The sequence below is a fragment of the Euwallacea similis genome, chromosome 34 (genome assembly GCF_039881205.1).
Source record: "Euwallacea similis isolate ESF13 chromosome 34, ESF131.1, whole genome shotgun sequence".
Classification (NCBI taxonomy): Eukaryota; Metazoa; Arthropoda; class Insecta; order Coleoptera; family Curculionidae; genus Euwallacea; species Euwallacea similis.
Window position 1 is genome coordinate 1143601 of NC_089642.1, and position 20787 is coordinate 1164387.

Sequence of the window (20787 nt, forward strand, 5' to 3'; positions counted from 1 at the left end):
GTGAAATGATTTGTAGGACAAGTTCATTTCTACCTTGAATATGTTGTAGTATTTGACGGTTTAATTAAAAAAATCTATTATTTTTTAATGATTTTTACCCGCGAAATTTCATTTCTATTAAACTTTCATTTTTGCCTAATTTAATAATTACTCTTTTGTACATATGTATCCATTCATCGGGTACTGCCGGTTTAATCTGAAGTAATATCAGGTCAACTATTTTGAGAAGAAGTTTCTATATGTTTTTAAAGGATAAGAAAGGAACAACGCTATTTACAATGATGTACCACAAGTTATCATTTAGATTTCAAAAAATGGTCTCAAAAGACTTATTCGGAATATTATTTAACGTCATAATTCCCAGAACCATTTTTTTGCACTTCGAAAACTGGAGTAGCCACTTCAATTCCTCCGAGGAGAGATTAAAGTGAATCAAGGAGAAAAAAAAAACTCTTTTTGACGTAATCATTCACTCGTAGAACCAAACAATGGGTAAAACAAAAACGTTTTTCTACGTTTCTGAATTATATTTAAAATTATTCCTAAATTCATTTGCACGAATTCCAAGTGCCCCTACTCCTATCACTGTTGAGGTCTGAAGAGTTTGTCAACGAAAATGAGTGTTTCATTTGATCTCATACAGTTCAAATATTGTTTCACATGCCACAGAACAAACAAAAAAACTGAAAAACTGTTGGAAACTAATCAAGTTTTCTCAATTTGTCCAAAAATTTGTGTAGCTACATTGTTTTCTCTTATAGAGGTTTTATTTCTCTAGCAAAGCTTTGTCTCTGAATTGAAAGACGTACTTTTAGTCTCTTGATACAGGGTGACTATGAAATAACTGTACAACGCTCGTCCGAAAGTTCCTTAACCAAAAATAAGGCGTTCCAAGCAAACTTACTTGTATGCGATGTTGTTTAATTTTGTAGCTACAGGATGCCAAAGTTCTTAAATTAATATCGTTTTTTCGAAATAACTGCTAAGTGCTTGTATCGATTTTCACTAATTTTGAAACTGAAACTTACTATATCAATTGGTGTATTTTGAACCAAGCGGTTTTTTTTTATATGTAAAAAAATTTAAAATGGCATGTTGTTCATAAATAAAAGTTTGTATTTTTGTTATTCCTTATACAAATTTTTTCTCTGCCACTTGCTAATTTTATTTTGAAACTTCTTTGGCTCTGGCATAATTTTCACCAGTTCCTCTACAAAATTTTTTTTTACGATACCTTGCATTCATCATTCTTGTTTAGCCGGAACGAAAACATGATAAAAGTTTTAATTTTAAGTAACCACCAACTTAATTTAATTCTTATAAGATATGTTCGAAATATTGGCCGTTTTCTTAGATACATAAATAAATTCGTTTAAAAAAATTAATCCGTACTTTGGACGTGAATTGCAAGGTATCGTAAATAATTTTTTTGGAGAAACTGTAGTCAGGCGGAAATTCCACAAGAGACAAAAAAGTTTCAAAATAAAGTCAGCTAGTTGGAGAGGCAAGATTAAAGTTATTCATATAGAGAGTAACAAAAATATGAATTATTATTTACGAACCATGTGCTATTTTTAATATTTCCTCATATCAAAAAAAGATCCTGCTTACGTTAAAACACGCCAATTTATATAGTAAGCCGTAGCCCAAAATTAGTAAAAATCTATAAAAGCGTTTAATAGTTATTTAAAAAAAACTATATTAATTTGAGAACTTTGACGCCGTGTAGAGGCAGAAAGAAGCAACATTGGATATACATAGGTAACTTTGCCTTATTTTTGGTTAAGGAATTGTTGGTCAAGAGTTATACGATCATTTCAGAGGCACCCTGTATAGTACACTGTTATCAATCTGCACCAAATAACGACAAATTAATGAACAATGCTCTATTAGATATTTTAATTATGAAATAATGAATAGTTCGACAATATCGTATTCTCGATTTTTATATCTGAATTCCAATATCACGAACAGAGTATCGCAATATTACGATTCTCGACAATTAAACAACCACTTTAACAAAATTATTTTAAAAATGGCAAAATTGGTAATTGATTTTTGATTCAAGTTCAGCTTCTGTCGGTATTTTTGACCCGAATCAAAGGATGCCTCAGAACTTTGCAGCAGGGCTTTTGAGCTTTTGACCCGCTATTTTTTGAAAAATTCTTTAAAATTTCGAACGAGGAACCGTGCGAATTGCATCGTAAAATATAGGGCTTTTATTATTAGAGTTAGGAGTAAACGTTTTCCGCGATTTATCTAGAAAATTGAAAATACGAACAAGTTAAAAAATACCGGTATCACATTTCACGACGTATCTGTTGTAATCAGCGGTAATGAAATGTACGTACCCATTTAATCAGCGTACAGATCTAAAAACTATGTCGCCATGTTAATGTAAAAAGTGTTTGTCAACATCCTGATTCCGAATGCTAATCGTGTACTTCATTATAAAGAAAATTTGATTATTTTTCGAATGTGTGAAATCATGTAGAACCTTTTATTTACAATAGTAAAGTTGATCATTTAATTTGAACTAATTTAAAGTGGAAGCTGCAAAGGTTTCTCAAATATGCCAAGAAAGGCAAAATATGCAATGCATTATAACACAGAAATCAAATTTTCGTTTTCAAATTTGTGGAAAAATTCCAGGGTTCCACCTCCTAGGAATGTTCGATATATTGTCCCAATGATCAATATCTTATTTTTTCGTGTTTGTTTATCAAAAAACTGCAATTTCCTGTAGATTATGTGAACTTTATGATGATATACGAGTTCAGATATCATAGCTCGTGTTCAATCTTATTTTTTAATCAGAGGTTGATTACACCTACTTATTCTGGATTAATTGATTTATAAGGGAATTACGATCCTAGGTAAATAAATGTCAATCGTTGATTAAAAATTTAATATTTTTCAAGGGAATTGCCCGTTCAACACCCTGTTTTTCCATTTCGAACGGATAATTTCACACCGTGTAAAAATACTAAACGTTGCAATAAAAAATTACGTAAAATTGGGAAACAATGAAAACTGGCTGCTGGGGCGAAGCACTGATCTGCTAAGCTGATGAAAAGGATTCTTGTTCTAGCTGATCAAGTTTTTCCTGCAGTCTCTGACAATGAACTTGGACATAAACTTGTACCAGATTCATTAGTGCCGCAACCCCTAAGTATACTATTATATCTACTATATATTATGCTATTCTGAAATATGAGGGCGCAGCAAGTTAATTTAGATTTCCTAAAACGTAGAGGCTTTCAAAATCGCCTGATTTATCGTTACCTTGAGAGTTTTTACGGCTTCAGAACTAGCTCGATAAATAAAACAAAACCAAACAAACCGAATTATAAAATTCGGTTGACAAAACTTGCACTAGACACAATGTCAACCAAGTCAGGTGAACTTATATATTGACTCAGTCCTGTGAGAACAATTGTCCAATTAAATACGATATCAAGCATCCTAATCAGACTCAGATAAAAATGGTCGCAAACGAACATTAGCGACACAACAACTAGTTTTTACAAATTTTGTAAAATTAATCATTTGAAGGTAATCCGCCGAGATTGTTTCGTGGCATTCATATACAACATTTTGCATTTACGATTAATATTTACATACTTTTCGACTGATAACCAGGTGGAGAGTTGAATTGATATTGTTCAAAAATGCCATTCTTTAAAACCGTACTATTCAAATGAATTTGACAAAGTACTAATTGATATGAGAAAATAGTAGGCAGTAGTCAAAGTGAAGATTTGGTAGTGGTTTAAATTTACTATAGGAGGATCATTAAGGAAAAATCTCAAGCACGTGTTGAAATATCGGAGGCACGTCTGAGATAACTTCATCGATTGCAGTTTTCATTCAGATGCTCGATGGTAAACAGCAAATGGTTTAATCAACGCCCTACGTTCATGGTTCACTACGCGCTGCGAAGCCTTTTTTAATGATCACCCATTACTGGACAATATAAATAGTAGTTAACCATAATATGTATTTTTAATAGTACCTAATTATTTATTAATAAACACACGCTATTTTAATTCTTGTTTGTACTGGATACATAATTATATTATATTATGAATGCATTAAGCAAGGCCTTGAAAGATTACGAAAGAGGTTTAATAATCCTTATTCGGGGCAAACCGAGCACGTTTCCATGTTTTCCTCTTGATTATTTAAATATAAAAATCAGTAGAAAACTATGCAAAAGAACATTTTTTATTATAATTGCTAGAATCGAATTCCGAAGAAAAGAGTGTACGATCCCATTTAGTGTTCTTAAGTAGACTTCTGCCCATGCGATTGGGTGAGACTTAATCGCAAATAGCACTCTAAATCTCATTAGTAAATGTTCATATTTAAAATAAACCTTTAACATCCCGGATTCTCGTTAATGTTAAAATTGCAAAAAGTGCTTTATCATCCCGTATTACACTCAGGACTGACTTAGAATAACAATAGATAGTATTTTGACAATGAAAAATGTTAATTTGTAAAATGTTGTTATGACAACCTTTTTAATTGATATAAGTTCTCATATTTTAAAAGCTAAAAATGATAAAATGATAAGCTTAGGTGATTCCCATTTGACAATAATTCATCAATTTGACTAAAAAAACACTCTGGCACCTCACGGTAATTACATTTCAAAAATTCAGTATCTGGTGCCTAATTACAACGAAATTGGAATGAGCATTATTCTACTATCGACTTCTCTTCCCTGTCTGCCTAATTTGCAACAAGCGTTTCTCATAATTTCTTTCTTCCTTAATACCTACTTTCGTCTCGCTTGCTGTATCTATTATTTTTGTCCTCTCGCAGGGGAATGTCATTTCCCAGCTGGTAATCTTGGCAAATTCCTAAATAAATGCTACGTTATCACATCATCTTTCACTTAATCTCGGTGCAATAGAAACAAAAGTAAGTAAAAATTGTTAAATACAATATTAGATAAAAAGTATCTGCAATGGAAGCGTTTTTATTTTAGCGTCACTTAAGTAAAAATTTTAAGTGGCGCTTAAGTGTGGCTTAGCTTAATTCCGCGCATGGTCGCTCTTATCCAAGTGGTCACTTCGTTCCTCGTTCCGCAATTGAACGTGTACGACAGTGAGTCTTATTAATCAAGAGTAATACATTTGTACATATTAAAAATAAATAATAAATTAAATAATTTTTTGTTCAAAAATTTAGTGGAAATAGGTTGGTGCACTAATGTAAACTTCAAATGTGGCAAATTGTTTATTTCATTGATACGATTTTTGTTGCAAATTGACCCTATTAAAATATTTCTGTATCGTTCGTTTCTGAGGCTTTTAATGCATAACATTTACTTTGGCAATTTTTATTGCTAATATTAAAGAACAAAGTGAAAAAAAAGTGTTGAAGGGTTCTTCATTTCGATACTCCTTTGACGACATAACAATGCGGTAAAACTAGCAATTTGATAGCAACATACAAAAAAATCCATTTTTTTAATTAACTTAAACTGCTGTAGCCCACTTCTTTCTGCAACTCTCATACTTAACATTTTCTTGTTCTTTCCGGCCTGATGTTTGTATGAAGAACTTTTCTTCGAATCTTTGAGATGAACAACGTACTTTCGATTCTCATTTTTGAAAGCTTTCAAAATTTGATATAATAAAAGTTTATTTTTGGTTTTATTGGTTCCAAGGTAATTCAATTTAAAGCACTTGCAAGTAAAAATGCCTTCCTGGAGGCAATGCAACTGTAATCTACCTGTATTTTCAATTTGTTTATTCGCGCAAATCGAAAAGGTTTCTAGTTAGCGGATATAGGATAAGATTACTCCAGTGGTACCAATGCGTAAGTCGCACCTTTTGAATACTGAATGTATTATAACAAATTGTGGGTACTACCGTTCAAGAAACGACAACCCAGTGTATTTGAGTCAACTTAGCTTGTCAGAAACATTCTTGCCAAATAAGTTTATTGCTATTTCTTATAATTTTCTACGTATATTTGGTAGTTAATATTGCAATAAATTATTGGTAAAATTCGGTTTTTTTATTAATCATAAGTTCTGTAGCGATTATCAAATAATTTGCGAGAAACCAAACTGTACACAATTTAATCAATGTGAACTTACGTTTATTTTACATAAGAATTGAGTAGTGTTTTAACTCCTACCCTGGCGAGATTTCTAAGTTGTACTGGTACATACATACAGGGTGTTGTAGAATAGGGAGTAAAAATTTTAATGAGTGAATCCTGAGCCAAATTTAAGACAAGTTCATATAAAGACATGTCCAAAAATGCTTCGTCTTCGATTTACAGAGTGTTAAAAACACTTTTTTTTCGTTTCTTTAATCACTTGTTTATTTTTTATTTAAATTTGCTGAAAATTTGTACATATGATACGCCGAGCGATTCCTATAAACGGAAATTTTCGGACTTTGATTTCATATACGAGATGATGCGAACTGATTGGTCTTAAGCTTTGATTAATCTTTTTTTTTTTGTTAAATTTTGATTCTTTTAGACAAATTTCTGAAATCCACGTTGAGTTTTTTCATTTTTCAGTCTCTTGCAAAATTTCGCTTAAATCGATGGTTTAGATAACATTCGCGATAATAGCCAAAGGTATTCATATCAATCAATTTAAATAATAAAGTAATACTTAATGAAGCAAAAAAAATTTTTAAAAAGCGAAATTTTGCAAGGGACTGAAAAGTGAGAAAACTTAATGCGGAACTCAGAAATGTATCTAAAAGTATCAAAATATTAAGAAAAAAAAAAGTGATAAATGAGAGCTCAAGACTCGTCAATCTGCATCACCCCGTATATAAAATCAAAGTCAGAAAAATTTTCATTTGTAGGAAACACTCGACGTATGGTATGTACAAATTTTCAGCAAATTTCGATAAAAAAATAAACAAGTAATTTAAAATAAAAGTGTTTTTAACACCCTGTAGATCGAAGACGAAGCATTTGTGGACATGTCCTTATATAAACTTTTCATCTTAAATTTGGCTCAGAATTCATACATTAAAATTTTTACCCCGTATTCAGAAACACCCTGTATATTAGATCACTGTACAAGTAGATGAAAAGTAATCGGAGAAATAATTGATGAGTATACGACTGAATGATGCGAATACATACCTGGCATCGTTTGAATAATATACATTGAGTAATACATCGCTGATTAAAATGTTATGATTACTAATAATATTCGTCAAAATTACATTGTAACGAATAGACATCGTAAATAACCGTCGGAATTTTTTCCATATATTCCCAATGCTCTCATATACATATAGGGTGTTAGTAAATAAATACGAAAGATTTTAATGGGTGATTACTGAAGTTTTTTTAAGTAAAAAAGCCATATAAACCCAGGTCCGAAAACGCTTAGTTTCCAAGATACAGAGTGTTAAAATTCTTATACGGCCGTGCCATGACATATTTTTAAAGGAAAAAAGGCACGCCAACGATTTGTTTTAAATGTTCCATTAATTGTTAATAAAAAAGATCTTTTGGTATTTTGTCGCTCGTGTAGCCATTTTTAAGATAAAAAAATTATTTCAAGGAATGCGCCAGTCAATGAGGCGAAGCGTAAACTTTTGTATCACGGCTGAGGGCAGTCATTTTCAACATTTATTATAATTATACTTAGTTTTAAAATAATTTTTCTCTTTTTTGTTAACAATTAATGGAACATTTGAAAAAAATTATTGGTGTGCCTTTTTCCCTTTAAAAATATGTCATGGCACGGCCAATTTTAACACTCTGTATCTTGGAAACTAAGCGTTTTCGGACCTGGGCTTATATGAACTTTTTTACTTTAAAAAACCTCAACAATCTCCCATTAAAATCTTTCGCAGTTATTTACTAATACCCTGTATATTGAGGATTCCCATATAAGCGCCGATTACGAGTTTTCGACCAGTCGACTCAGGATAAGACAAGCAACTAAAGGATGAGGCAGGTAGGTGAAGATATAGGAATAAACAATCTTACAGCTATTATAATCAACAATACACAGTGTACAGTTGCATGGTATTGTTCTGAAATAAATCGTTCGATCGTTCATGTATGCAGGGTGTCCCGAAATTAAGGCACCATACTCAAACAGCGTAAATTACGTCCAAAAATAACACCAAAACTTTATATAAACATATATCCAAAAACGCTTTTTTAACGATCTATGGCTTTTTAAAGACATAACTCTGATGATGGTTATTTTGACATATTTCCAAAACGGTGCAAGATAACTTTATGAAATTTGGTATGATTTTATATCTTTTAAACCTTAATTGACTGATGTGGCTGAATGAAAAATATTTCGTCAAAGACGTGCCGCACGGGGGGAGCCGGAGTTAAAAAATGCTACATTTTTTTATGTGCCCGGTTTTTTAGCTGCTGATGCAAAATTATGAAACCACATATGCGTCTAGGAAAAAAGGTACTCTTGGTTCGCATTGATAAAACGCTCCATTTTCGAATAAAATTCATTTGAACATTACATTGCGTGACAAATACAAATAATGCTTAAAACGATCATTTTTAATCATATCAAAACTATTAAACAATAATTAAAAAAAACAAGAAATTTAAATGACACATTTTTTGAGTAAGTTTTCAAATAAGTTAACGTTTTGTTGGATACACAGTCTGGATCGTCTTCTTATGCTCTGGGAGGCACGAAAGATTTGAAACGGATTTTTTTTTATCGATAACTTATTTGAAAACTTACTTTAAAAATGTGTTATTTAAATTTCTTATTGTTTTTTTCATTATTGTTTAATAGTTTTGATACGGTTAAAAATTATCGTTTTAAGCATCATTTGTATTTGTAATGCAATGTAATGTTCAAATTAATTTTATTCAAAAATGGAGCGTTCTATCAATGCGAACCAAGAGTACCTTTTTTTTTGACACATATGTGGTTTCATAATTTTGCATCAGCAGCTAAAAAACCGGGCACATAAAAAATGTGGCATTTTTTTAACTCCAACGTCCCCCGTGCGGCACGCCTCTGACGAAATATTTTCCATTCAGCCACATCAGTCAATTAAGGCTTAAAAGGTATAAAATCATACCAAATTTCATAAAGTTATGAATATATTCAGTTAGAAATATATATTAATATATTTCTGCACCGTTTTGGAAATATGTCAAAATAACCATCATCAGGTTTATGTCTTTAAAGAGCCATAGATCGTTAAAAAAGCATTTTTCGATATATGTTTATATAAAGTTTTGGTGTTATTTTTGGACGTAATTTACGCTGTTTAAGTATGGTGCCTTAATTTCGGGACACCATGTATTTGAAATTTTAAACTCAGCGTAACAATGTCGATATTCTGTGTCGTTATACCGACAGACTGCTAGGGACAGGAGCATTTCTTAAGATTCCACCCTGGTCCCGAAGGATCACAGACATAAATCACAACGGTGTCGAAAATCAGTCTGGTTTGGACTTACCTTTAACTGGATGAGTCGGAGCACAGGTAGAAGAAAAGGTTGTTGTCTCTCTTTTCAACAGTCAAGAAGATCACGTGGACAGGCAACGACGCTGCAGTATTAGCTGGGCTGAAGCAGCTCAAGTGACTAACAACACTAGTCGTTATCGAGAAGTAACGTGGACGAGCGAACAAGTAGAAGTGAAGTTGAGAATGATGAGGAGCATTAAAGGAAAAAAAGCACGGTAGGACACGCAGGAGCCAAAAAGGACAGCATTAAGGGGTCCAAAACAGAACTTCAACGGCCTTCCTGCGATCACACTATCGGCCTACAGAAGGACCCCAGAAGGAAATGCTTCGTGACTCAACAGTTATTAGATAGATTATTAGAAAAAATTTAAAGTGGTAAATGTACAATAAAAGAAGTGTGTGGTAAAAGCAATGAGTGGGTCTGTTTTAAAAAAATTGTGAAAGAAACTGATGGGATTGAAGAAATGCAATCATTTGTGATGTGTGCTAAGTGCGAGCATATTTTTTAAGACAGTAAACGTTCGAGTCCATCCAATACAAACCAAATATACAGCGAAAGACAAGTTATTTACTTCTTTACTTATGTTTGATATTTTAAGGACCACAAAGAAGAATTTCATGTTTTTTAATTTAAAACTGTGTTACTTTCTTTCTATAGATGTAATTACTGTATGTATAGACTGCATAGCGAAGAAACTTTTTGTTATATCCTGCTTTTATGTAATAAAGTTACCTTCTCTTTTTAATTTGTCTAATGCTCCATTTTTCACCTTGCTGTGGATGTCTCAATTAATGGTTATGCATTCCTTCAACATAAGCAAAATCTCGCCGATGCCGGTGAAAAACAATGCTGAATACTATTATACTCGTTAATGCCGATGCGAAATGATGCCGAATACTGTTATACTCGCCGATGCCGATGTGAAACGACGTGAGTACTAAAGTGCGTGATACGTACGAGTACACACGGGGTATTCGTGTTACTCGTCTGACGAGTATTCGTGCTCGTAATCATGCGATGCTGTACGTACTCGTGCAGTACTCTAATACATACAGTCAGTGTCATGAGTATTCGTACTCTATTGATTCCAGATTTAAAAATAAAAATACTTTTTTATAATATAATTTTCAATTAGTTTGTTTTAATACAAATGTTCCATGGAGTATAAAAAGCCCAATTCATATGAACTTTATTAAAGATAAACATCATTATTAATAAAATATAATTTTAAGTGTAATAAATAACAAATCAAACACACAAGAGTATTCGTACCTATGAAAACTATACTAAAAGAACATTTCATTTTTTAATATTTAATATTTTATTGGACCTCCCTGGGATTTTATAATACTTTTAAGCCGATTAGGCACACTACTAACTAATTTTTTTGTACATGTTGGTTCAACATTGTGCCAAATATCCCAAAGTCTATCAATTTCGTAATTTTTTAATCTTCTTTTCATTTCTGACCATAAACGACAACCCTGTATTTTTTTACAGATCCTTGTAGACCTTCAAAAAGTGAATATCTTTTATTTGAATAATTTTTTTATTAGACGTTTTGCTGCAGAGTTATCCTTGATTTTTATCCAATTTTTGAGATATTTGACATTATTGCATTTTTTTTTTCTAGAAAAGTTTTGCAATGCATATTCTGTTTAAAACTCATAACAATCCTTCTATTTAATTAAAAAAATATATTTCTAGGAAAAAATATTTTCTTAAATTTCCTCTTGTATGTCCTAATGTATCCAGATCGATAGATTGGAGGAGGCGGTCCAGTGAACTGGCCTCCTAGGTTGCCTGATCTGGCCTCACCAGATTTTTCCTCTGGGGTTTTTTAAAGGATAAAGTTTATGCAGAAGTACCAACAACTGCAGACAATATGAACAGGAAAATTGAAAATGCGTGTAAATTGATAATCGGGGAAATGTTACGCAGAGTGAACAATTCTTTTCGATTAAGTGTCGAGACGTGTTTGGAGCAGGAAAGATATTCTTTGGAACATTCGCTCCATAAATTTCTCAAATCAGAATTTTAAATTATTTTTTCATAGAATTTTTTTAATCTAATTGTTTTTCATAGAAATAATTTTTTTTAATTAAATAGAAGGATTGTTATGAATTTTAAACAAAATATGCATTGCAAAACTTTTCTAGAAAAAAAATACAATAATTTCGACTATCTCAAAAATGAAACAAAAATTAAGGTTAACTCTGCAACAAAAGGTTTAATAAAAAAATTGTTCCAATAAAAGATATTCATTTTTTGAAGGTCTACACGTATCTGCAAAAAAATACGGGGTTGCCATTTGAAAAAAAAAGTTGCCCTTAAAATTACCTTAAAATGACGTTTTGGCTAAAACTCACCATCTTCATGACATGTTCCCCTCTTTATCGGACAACTTTTATTAGAAACTTTTTTTCATACAACGTACCATTTTTGAGTAATCTTCAATCACAGGTTTAAATAAGACACCCTGTATACAACCCACCGTCTCCAACCTTTGGATAGATTTTTTCCAAATCTGACACAATTAAACAAACTATTGTGTCAGAACTATTGAGAAGCGCATATTGAAAACCAGTTCGTGTCGATAGTGATTCGAATGGTTTTAAATCTGTCGGGATATGATTATGCAACAGACATGAATTTCAAGATGAAGATTTTTACTCTCCAACACTTGAGATTGAACACGCTTCGCGTACAAGTCCAAGTTAAAGTTTAAGCAATAAAACTCTTCCAATAGATATTAATAGTCAAGAAAATATCTCAGAAATTGTTGCACAGAAAAGTAAAAAAACCCTAGAACAGGAAAAAAACGCAGTTATGAATTGTACTGCCAGGTCTTCAATATGGGATTCACACCAAATAAAACTGCAATTAAATATTTTATCTTTTTTTCCTAATTTAATATGTATATGAAAATAAAGAATTCCGTAGAGACTCGACCTCATCAACAGAAATAACGTCAAATTTAAATAAAGAAAATTTTAAAAAGTGCGGCCAATAAAAAAATCAGCATTAAAAATTGAAAAGAATAAAAAACAATTCAACCAAAAGTGGTTGGTTTTGTTATACTCACATTTGTGCGGAAGATCGGGAGGAAAACATGATTCTGTGTTTGAAGTGCAAATTATAGGTGTATGATCTAGCTATGTAAAGTTGAAAAAAGAATAAAGAAGCATATGTGTGATGTGTAAAAAATATATTATAATTATTTTTTGTTATTTAATTGTATTCTGAGGTACGATGTAAGCTTTAGATGGTACGACTTACGGGACCAGTTTCTTTAGCCATACTTTTGTCAAATTTTTAGAATTTCGTTTTTTCGAGTTTCCGTTCTATGAGAAAACATACAAATTTTCTGATTTTGTTATAGTGAATAAAAATATAATTCATAAAAGTTTTAACCACATATAGTTTCTATCTATTTCATATATCTTTCTATACGATTTTTTTTCTTCAATTCAAGACAAATTGATAGATAGTATCTCTATCATATACACTAAAATATGTACGTATATTGAAAGTATGTCGTTCTGACGAACGATGTATATAAATCAACAGCTTAGACACAGTCAAAAAACGATAAATAAAGACCATATTAGCATAAACTTGATTGGTCAACATCGTTAAACCGTTTTTCTTTAATTAAATGGCATTAAAAAAAATTAATAATCAAAACAATTTAGTATCTTGTACCTCATGTGTCTATAAAATTGAGTACCAGTTTATTTAACTGTAAAGAAAATATTATGTGATTTTTTTTACTCTAAAAGCTTCACTTTGAAGATATTTTTTCTCTATTGTATAAGTAACAACAGAATAAAAAAGAGATATTTATATTGTAATATAATTCTCAGGCAATAAATAATCAAAAAGAGAGTACCTACTATTTTTCTTTTATGTCGAATGGAAGAGCAACTTTTAGCAAAAAAACATTTTTTATTAAACATCGCTAAGAAAATTGAATAAACAAACAAAAAAAAACTTTTTTGTGTCTTACATATGCATGAAATTAAGTAGCAGTTAATTTAATCACAAAGAAAATATTATATGGATTTGATACTCTAATTGGCTTTACTTTATTGTTTGATGTTTTTTTTTATAGTTATTTTTTAGTTTTTCGCATCAAACATTACTATTAGATATGAATAAGAAAACTGACGATTTAATACAGTGCGGCTCTAAATTGTCAACCCCCTCCTCCCATTTAATTTTTTTACATCGTTATTTTCTTAAAATTCAAAACTAGCGTTAAATAGAACAAAAAAATACTATGTTTTGACGTTTATTTCTCTAAACGTTGTTGGCGTCACTTATAAGGTTAAAGGGCCGCTTTTTTAAATTGAAGTATAGATCGAGTGACACCACAAATTAAAGGTCTTTCCAAACGACATTTAATGGAGTAATACGATTTAACATCGAACAATTAGTTTTTGAGAAAAGTAGCTATAAATAGAAAAAATTAAATATAAAAGATGCAATGCAAATTCAGTTTCATAGTACATAAACAATAAAAAAACTTGTTTGTTAATAGGACATAAAGAAATAGATAATTAATATAATTTATAATAATAATAATAATAAAATAGGAAAAGGAAAAAATCTTTAATTGAATAAACTTTCGGCAATATAGTAGTTTTGATCAGCTTCAACAAAAAAAAATAGCCTTTTTCTTTTTTTATTTTGACTTTTCCTTATACATAACGTATGCATAACAAACAAATTATTAGCACTAATTGAACACTATCTAATAATTTTATCATTACCATTATCAATATCATTTTCTTTTTTGTTCTCATTATCATTATTATTATCTTTTGTTTCCTATTACCGAACATTTTTTTATTGTTTATGTATTATAATTGTACTTATTATTATATGATTGTATTTGTATCTTTTACTTTTATTTTTCTATTTATGATTCTTTTTCTCAAAAACTAATCAATCGATTTTAAATCGCCTTACACCATTAAATGTAGTTTCAAAACGCTTTTCATTTGAGGTATCACTTGACCCATTCTTCGATTTAAAAAAATTGGCCGTTTTACTCTATCACTGACGTGAACAACATTTAGAGATATAAACAACCGCCAAAAGATAGTATTTCTTGTCCTATTTAATTCTGTTTTTTTAATTTAAAAAAAATTTAAATTTATTAAAAAGTTAATAGGAAAGGGGGGTTCAATTTAAAGCCACACGGTATACTGCTTTATTTACGTAAGGGAAATCTTAATGCCTTCGTCAGAATTTAATAAGCTCGCAACCATTCCGAAATGCGACTATACATATAAACGTTGTGATTCTAATAAATCAAAATTATTTGATAGATAGGTACTATAAACAGAAGTACCCTGTACCTATTCAGTACTTTACAAGGCTGAGCGCACCGCACTGAATCTCATCCATTCTTAGAAGCGTGTTTTATTATTAGTTTTTTAATCATTATTAATATTTTTTGTTTTTTCCATTCAGCTGTTTGTAGCCCAATTTTTCAATAAATAATAAAAGTTTTATTTTTACTTTTATTGTATAATATACCAAGACTAAATTAAAATTGATGTAAATCAGTACCAACCTGAGAGAAAATTGTTTGTTTTACTCAGGGAAACCCCAAATTTACAGTCTTAATTTATTTTATAGCTTCCTCTTCGACTCGACAGTAAATACCGCTGTGAAGCAGCTAGCTATTGCATTGCAGAAAATTCAGTGCCAATATTTCAAAAGCAAACCAATTGAGACATATTGAGTGCTGCTCAACAACTGTCGTAATATTGTTGAAAATTAAAAAAAAAACTAATAATATACAGAATGTTCTACGTAAAGAAGGGGCAAATGAGAGATAGAAGATATACTAACAAGATACAGGATGATTCATTGGGAATGGGACATTGGGAAACCCGAGATAGGGGATACCAAAGTATGACAATTGGATCTAATATTCCTTATATAAATGTTGCGTGTTTCAGAATTACAAGATGTTAAAGGTTGAAATTTTGTTTTAAAATTTCTTAATAACTTTTTGTGTTTATGTAGTATCAATACAACATTTCAGTTACAGTAATATTTTTAGAATACTACTCCAGCCAAAACCACAAAAAATTATTAATATACAGGGTGATTCATTGGGAATGGGAAATGGCGAAACCTGAGATAGGGGACACCAAAATATGTAGATTAGACCCAATGTTCCTTATACAGGGTGTCTCTAAAAGGTCTTTACAACGCTCTACCATAGGTGGCTGAGATCAAAATAAAACGATTTAACCACATTTGCTTTAGTCCCAAAGTTGATAATAACCGAGCTACAGGGTGGCAAAGTTGAAATGTAAAATTCAATTTTTAGTCATAATTATTAAATAGCAAGAGGAAAAATCATGAAATTTTCTACAAGGAGGTTTTTCGGGATGAGGAATTCATATCTACAAACAAAATTTCGGTAAATCACAGAAGGCCCCACGTATAAGCAATAAGTACTTGTTTAGGTCCTTCAATCTTTTTTGCTTTTAACGGTAAACCAGTTTTGGATGAAAAAACGTATTTGCGCGGTATTTTTGCTTAAAAAAGGTATACCTTAATCAAATTGCTAACTGCAATCATTTTCGAGAGAAACGCTTGTAAAATAAATAGAAAGGAATATAATTTTCTAAATTTTTATTTTTTAATATTAAAAATAACATTAAAAAACTACTTAAGTAATTGTTCAAAATGCCCACCATTTACACGCACACAAAAATTAATGCGACAAATAAAATTAACCCCTGTTGCTGTGTTGCTGTGTTGCTATGTGCCACCCTGTAGCTCCGTTATTGTCAACTTTTGTACTAAGGCAAATGTGGTTAAATCGTTTTATTTTGATCTTAGCTACCTATGGTAGAGCGTTGTAAACACCTTTTAGAGACACCCTGTATAAGGAACATTGGGTCTAATCGACATATTTAGGTGTCCCCTATCTCAGGTTTCGCCATGTCCCATTCCCAATGAATCACCCTGTATATTAATAATTTTTTGTAGTTTTGGCTGGAGTAGTATTCTAAAAATATTACTGTAACGGAAATGTTTAATTTGGTAATTAATTCCTTACACATTGATTTCTTATAACGAGAATATTTCTGCGCGTCGTCTTTTTATATTGTCCATCAACATGTTTGGCTAAAAATACTAAATAAACGACACAACATTCTAATATGAAACTAATCTGTAATGACGCAAAAAAACACCGAGAAGCTGTTGAATTCGTTGCTACCTGCAAAACGTGCGGAAAAACTCATTACCGCTCTCCAAGCGAACGTGTGAAATTCCTTGTAAAATTGCTATCTTGCGCAATTCGAAAAAAACAAAATTATCAACGTTCGTGGAAAATTATTCCTAAACGCTTTTCCCAATCCTTCATTAGACGAAACTCGAAAAAATGAGAAATTGATGTAGAAAAATTAGAAAAAAAGTACTTCAACATTTTGCCACGGCCAATTCCTAAATTTAAAGTTATTTTGAAATAATTCTTTTTAGTATTTTTTTACCATGCAAAATTTTTTTTACCAGTTAAGATCTAGCACTTATCGAGAAAACCTATAATACCCCGTTGTATGCTTAATTATAAAGCAATCTTATAGCATTTCATTTAAAGTCACCGTTTTACCTACAGTTCGAACGTACCGATTTGGTTTTCCATTTCTGAACACTTCAAAACTACTTTCAATTGTACAGCGCGAGCCAAAGAATACCACTATTTTGACTTTTTAAACAGGTCGCTTTATCACCTGTATGCATATTAACGGTGTTTTCTGTTATAAAGTATTTAATTACACTTACACTCCTGGACATAAAAAAGTGCACAGCTGAATTTTTTTTCTTCAAGACCGTTTTTGGCCCAATAAAACAAAGTAATGTTAATACAAAATAGGTATAAAAGAAATATTAAATAGTAAATAAATCTCGAGCTGTTCAAATTTGGTTCTATATAAAAAAAAGTAAATGTGCACACTGTTAATTTTACATTTTTACCTCTGTCTGAATGAGGTGTGGTGTGTTAAAATATACTCTGAGGATTTAAGAATTCGTGTGAGAAAAGATGTTAGTCGAGGTTTGAATTATCGGACAATGGAACTGAAATATAACATACCCTCCAGTTCTGCAAGAAAATTTTTTAAAAGTGATATCAATCGGGTAAAAGGGAAGCGAGGTCCAAAGAAAAAGATCACCAAGCGTTGTAAAAAAAGGATACTGCGAACAGTACGAAAGAATGCTCAAGACGAAGAATTGGTTACGTCAAGAAAGGTCGCTGAAAAATTGCACATTGACGTTTCCACCCGTGCTGTGCAGCGAAAACTTAATGAATTGGGTTTTAAATACAAAAGAGTTAAAAAACTGATTCCGTCGAGTGCTCTCCACAAGGCTGAACGAGTTTCAGTTGCACGTGAATGGTTATCAATGCCAGAAAGCATTTGGTCTAATACAGTTTTTACCGATGAAAAACGATTTTGTAAAGATGGGCCTGATAACGAGTTTTCTTTTATAGAAGATTATGTGCACACTTTACCTAATCGTCATAAACGACAAAACCGTAGAGGTGGCGTCATGGTGTGAGCTTTTAGTCATCACTTACTTTTGAGAGTAAATCATCGTAAAACCAACGACATTTTTATTGCCATGAATCAAGAAAAAATTCACCCAAGGATGGAAACTATTTTTCCTGACAAGGAATATTTTTTCCTGCAAGATAATGCCGCGTGCCACAACTCAAAGAAAACCAAAAGCTGTTTACGAGAACTGGGAATAAATATTTTGGACTGGCCTGCCCGCTCACCGGACATGAACCCTATCGAGAACTATTCTCTCATCTCTCTAGAGAAGTTTATCGATTTGGCAGATTTACAAGTAATGAATGTCTTTGGGAAATTATCCAAAAGTCAGCGGAATGTTTGAAAAACTCAAATCCGAATTTGCTGAGGAATTTGAATTTGTCGATGAACAAAAGACTGTTAATGGTCATTAAGGGAAATGGAAATACTATAAAATATTAGAGAATAGGAAAATTTATATATTTTTCAAATATTTAAACAGGTGTTTTATATAAACAGAATGTGCGCACTTTTATTTGTCCAATTAAAATTTTGTGTTTATTTTCTTTATAGCTTTAAGAACATTATAAATTACTGTTACATATTCATGTAGGATCCGCTCGTCAGATCGCTCTAACTCTTCTAAATGTAATTATTACTGTCTGACCAAATCGAGACACCAACGGGAAAGTCCGAATATTTGTTAGATAGTATTAGTTAAATTAGGGTTGAGGAACCGAGGGGGATTAAAAAGTGAGGTACCTCGATGTTACGCCCATGCGTATCGTACCTGAGTTCGAGTGATTCTCGGCTGTTGCTGGGTTCTCCCAGTAACCTCCTAGAATCTGTGTCACGGAAAAAACCCAAAAAGCGAACATCTCTTTGTTTGAACCAAGGAAGAAGGGCCGGAGGATGGTTGCTAAGGGCTCAAACAAAGGATGGTTCGTGGTGCTGGCTCGCAGCAGCCAGATGTTGTAACGGTCGCTGGCCTCTACTCGAGGTACGACACTGGTTTATTACCCCCAGGTTTAATATTTAAGATTTGTGACAAGGAGAATCGCTCTCTTTGATATCCGGAGTGAACGACGAACTAAGTGACGCGAGTTTTTACTAATTAAGTTACCATTTAAGCTTCGTATTGTACCCTATCCCAATTATACATAAACCCTAGACAACCGAATAAAAAGATAAATCCCACATTCATCTATACTTTTTTTGTCCAAAATAATAATTCCAGGGAGAAACAGGACTAGCTCACCAAGTTTAAATCAACTTTTCAACTGTGCACTTTTTTATACCCAGGAATGTAATTTCGATTGGGTCCAACGTGGTAGCATAAAGTGGCCGGCAAGTTAGCTAGTCTTAAACCCTTTACATCCTTTTCTTTCGGTTTGTATGAAGGGCGAAGTGTACTAAATAAATCCGTTTCTATATAGCTCACTTTAGGAAAATTCACATAAACATTCCTTACACAATAACAAGTACCCAATGACACTACTTCAGGCTGAATTGTTCTTGTGGCACTATTTATTCTGATTCTAAGAGCTTCGATATAAACAGATTTATTTTTGTACACTCTGTATTTAAAACAACGCCATATAAAAAATCTAAAGATTGTAGCTTGGCGATGTTGTCGGCCATTTTATAGTACCATGCCTCCCGTAATTAAAACTAGGTAGAATTAAATACCGTAAAGCACAAAAAACCTTTTTAAATTCAGAAGTATACTAGGTGTGCACATAACCATATCGCTAGCAGTTTGGTTATGAAACATATTACTGTATTGCTATGACTATTTTTTCTCTGTTGTGTCGGTTACGATTAATTTATAAAATTTTAAAAGTAAATTTATGAAAATGACGTCTAAAAATGTAAATTATTTTTCCGTAGTGCTGTCAACCTAACTTTTGACAGTTTTTAAATAATTACTAAAATGTATTCGAATTTCATTTACGCCTAGTCAAATTAAACACACTCACGTGACAACTAGAGGACCAACCTATTTTTGCTTGCTACTATAAATTAATGGGTTACAAAAAATCATGGTCTATTGGAAACTGGGCAGGGTCGAATTTGACGTTTTTGTTTCCTTAAATCGTTGACAACTTATTATAATTTCTTGACTAGTATGTCAAGTTAAGATTTATAGTGAATTTTGGGCGATTAATTTATAGTCTTTTTATAAAATTTATCGAATTATGTCCTCCTCCGATACGGCTAATGAAGTTGCAAAATGTGATTTTTTTCCTGCCAAAAAACGGCCCAAAAAGGCTCATTTCAATGTCCAAGTAAAAAGAAATTATTCTCAATACTTATAAACATGAAATTTTAGAAAAAAAAGAGGTATACTAGTAGATGAAATCGAAGAGAGACTTGCTAGTAAAACAGGGATTTGTGCTAAAACAGTTTTTAATATTATAAAGGAATGTAAACAGAGCCATACATTTTCGAAGTCAAAAAGAAAGTTACGCTACAAACAAATTTCTGACACTGTGGACGATTTTAATAAAAAAGGTATAAGGTGTTCTTAAATTCTTTTTTCAAAACGAACTTCCAACAATCGATAAAATACTAAAAGTTGTTAATGATGATCCAGATTTGCCGACGTTTAAGCAAACTACATTTTATAAACTCTTAAAAAAAACAATTAAAAATTTAAAACTCGGGAAAAAAACAGTCTACCATTAGATAGAGATGAAATTACTTTGTGGCGAAGAGATTACTTTTAAAAAAATAAAATTATGCCGAAGTGAAG

At 31.6% G+C, this 20787-nt stretch overlaps 1 protein-coding gene and 1 long non-coding RNA gene across 2 annotated transcripts in view; one reads left to right on the plus strand and one right to left on the minus strand.

Annotated features, from left to right (window-relative positions):
- The window catches only part of LOC136418354 (uncharacterized), a 212240-nt gene that overhangs the window by 63119 nt on the left and 128334 nt on the right, over positions 1-20787 (plus strand). The window lies entirely within an intron of this gene.
- LOC136418344 (high affinity cationic amino acid transporter 1-like) overlaps positions 1-20787 on the minus strand; it is a 69638-nt gene that overhangs the window by 41419 nt on the left and 7432 nt on the right. The window lies entirely within an intron of this gene.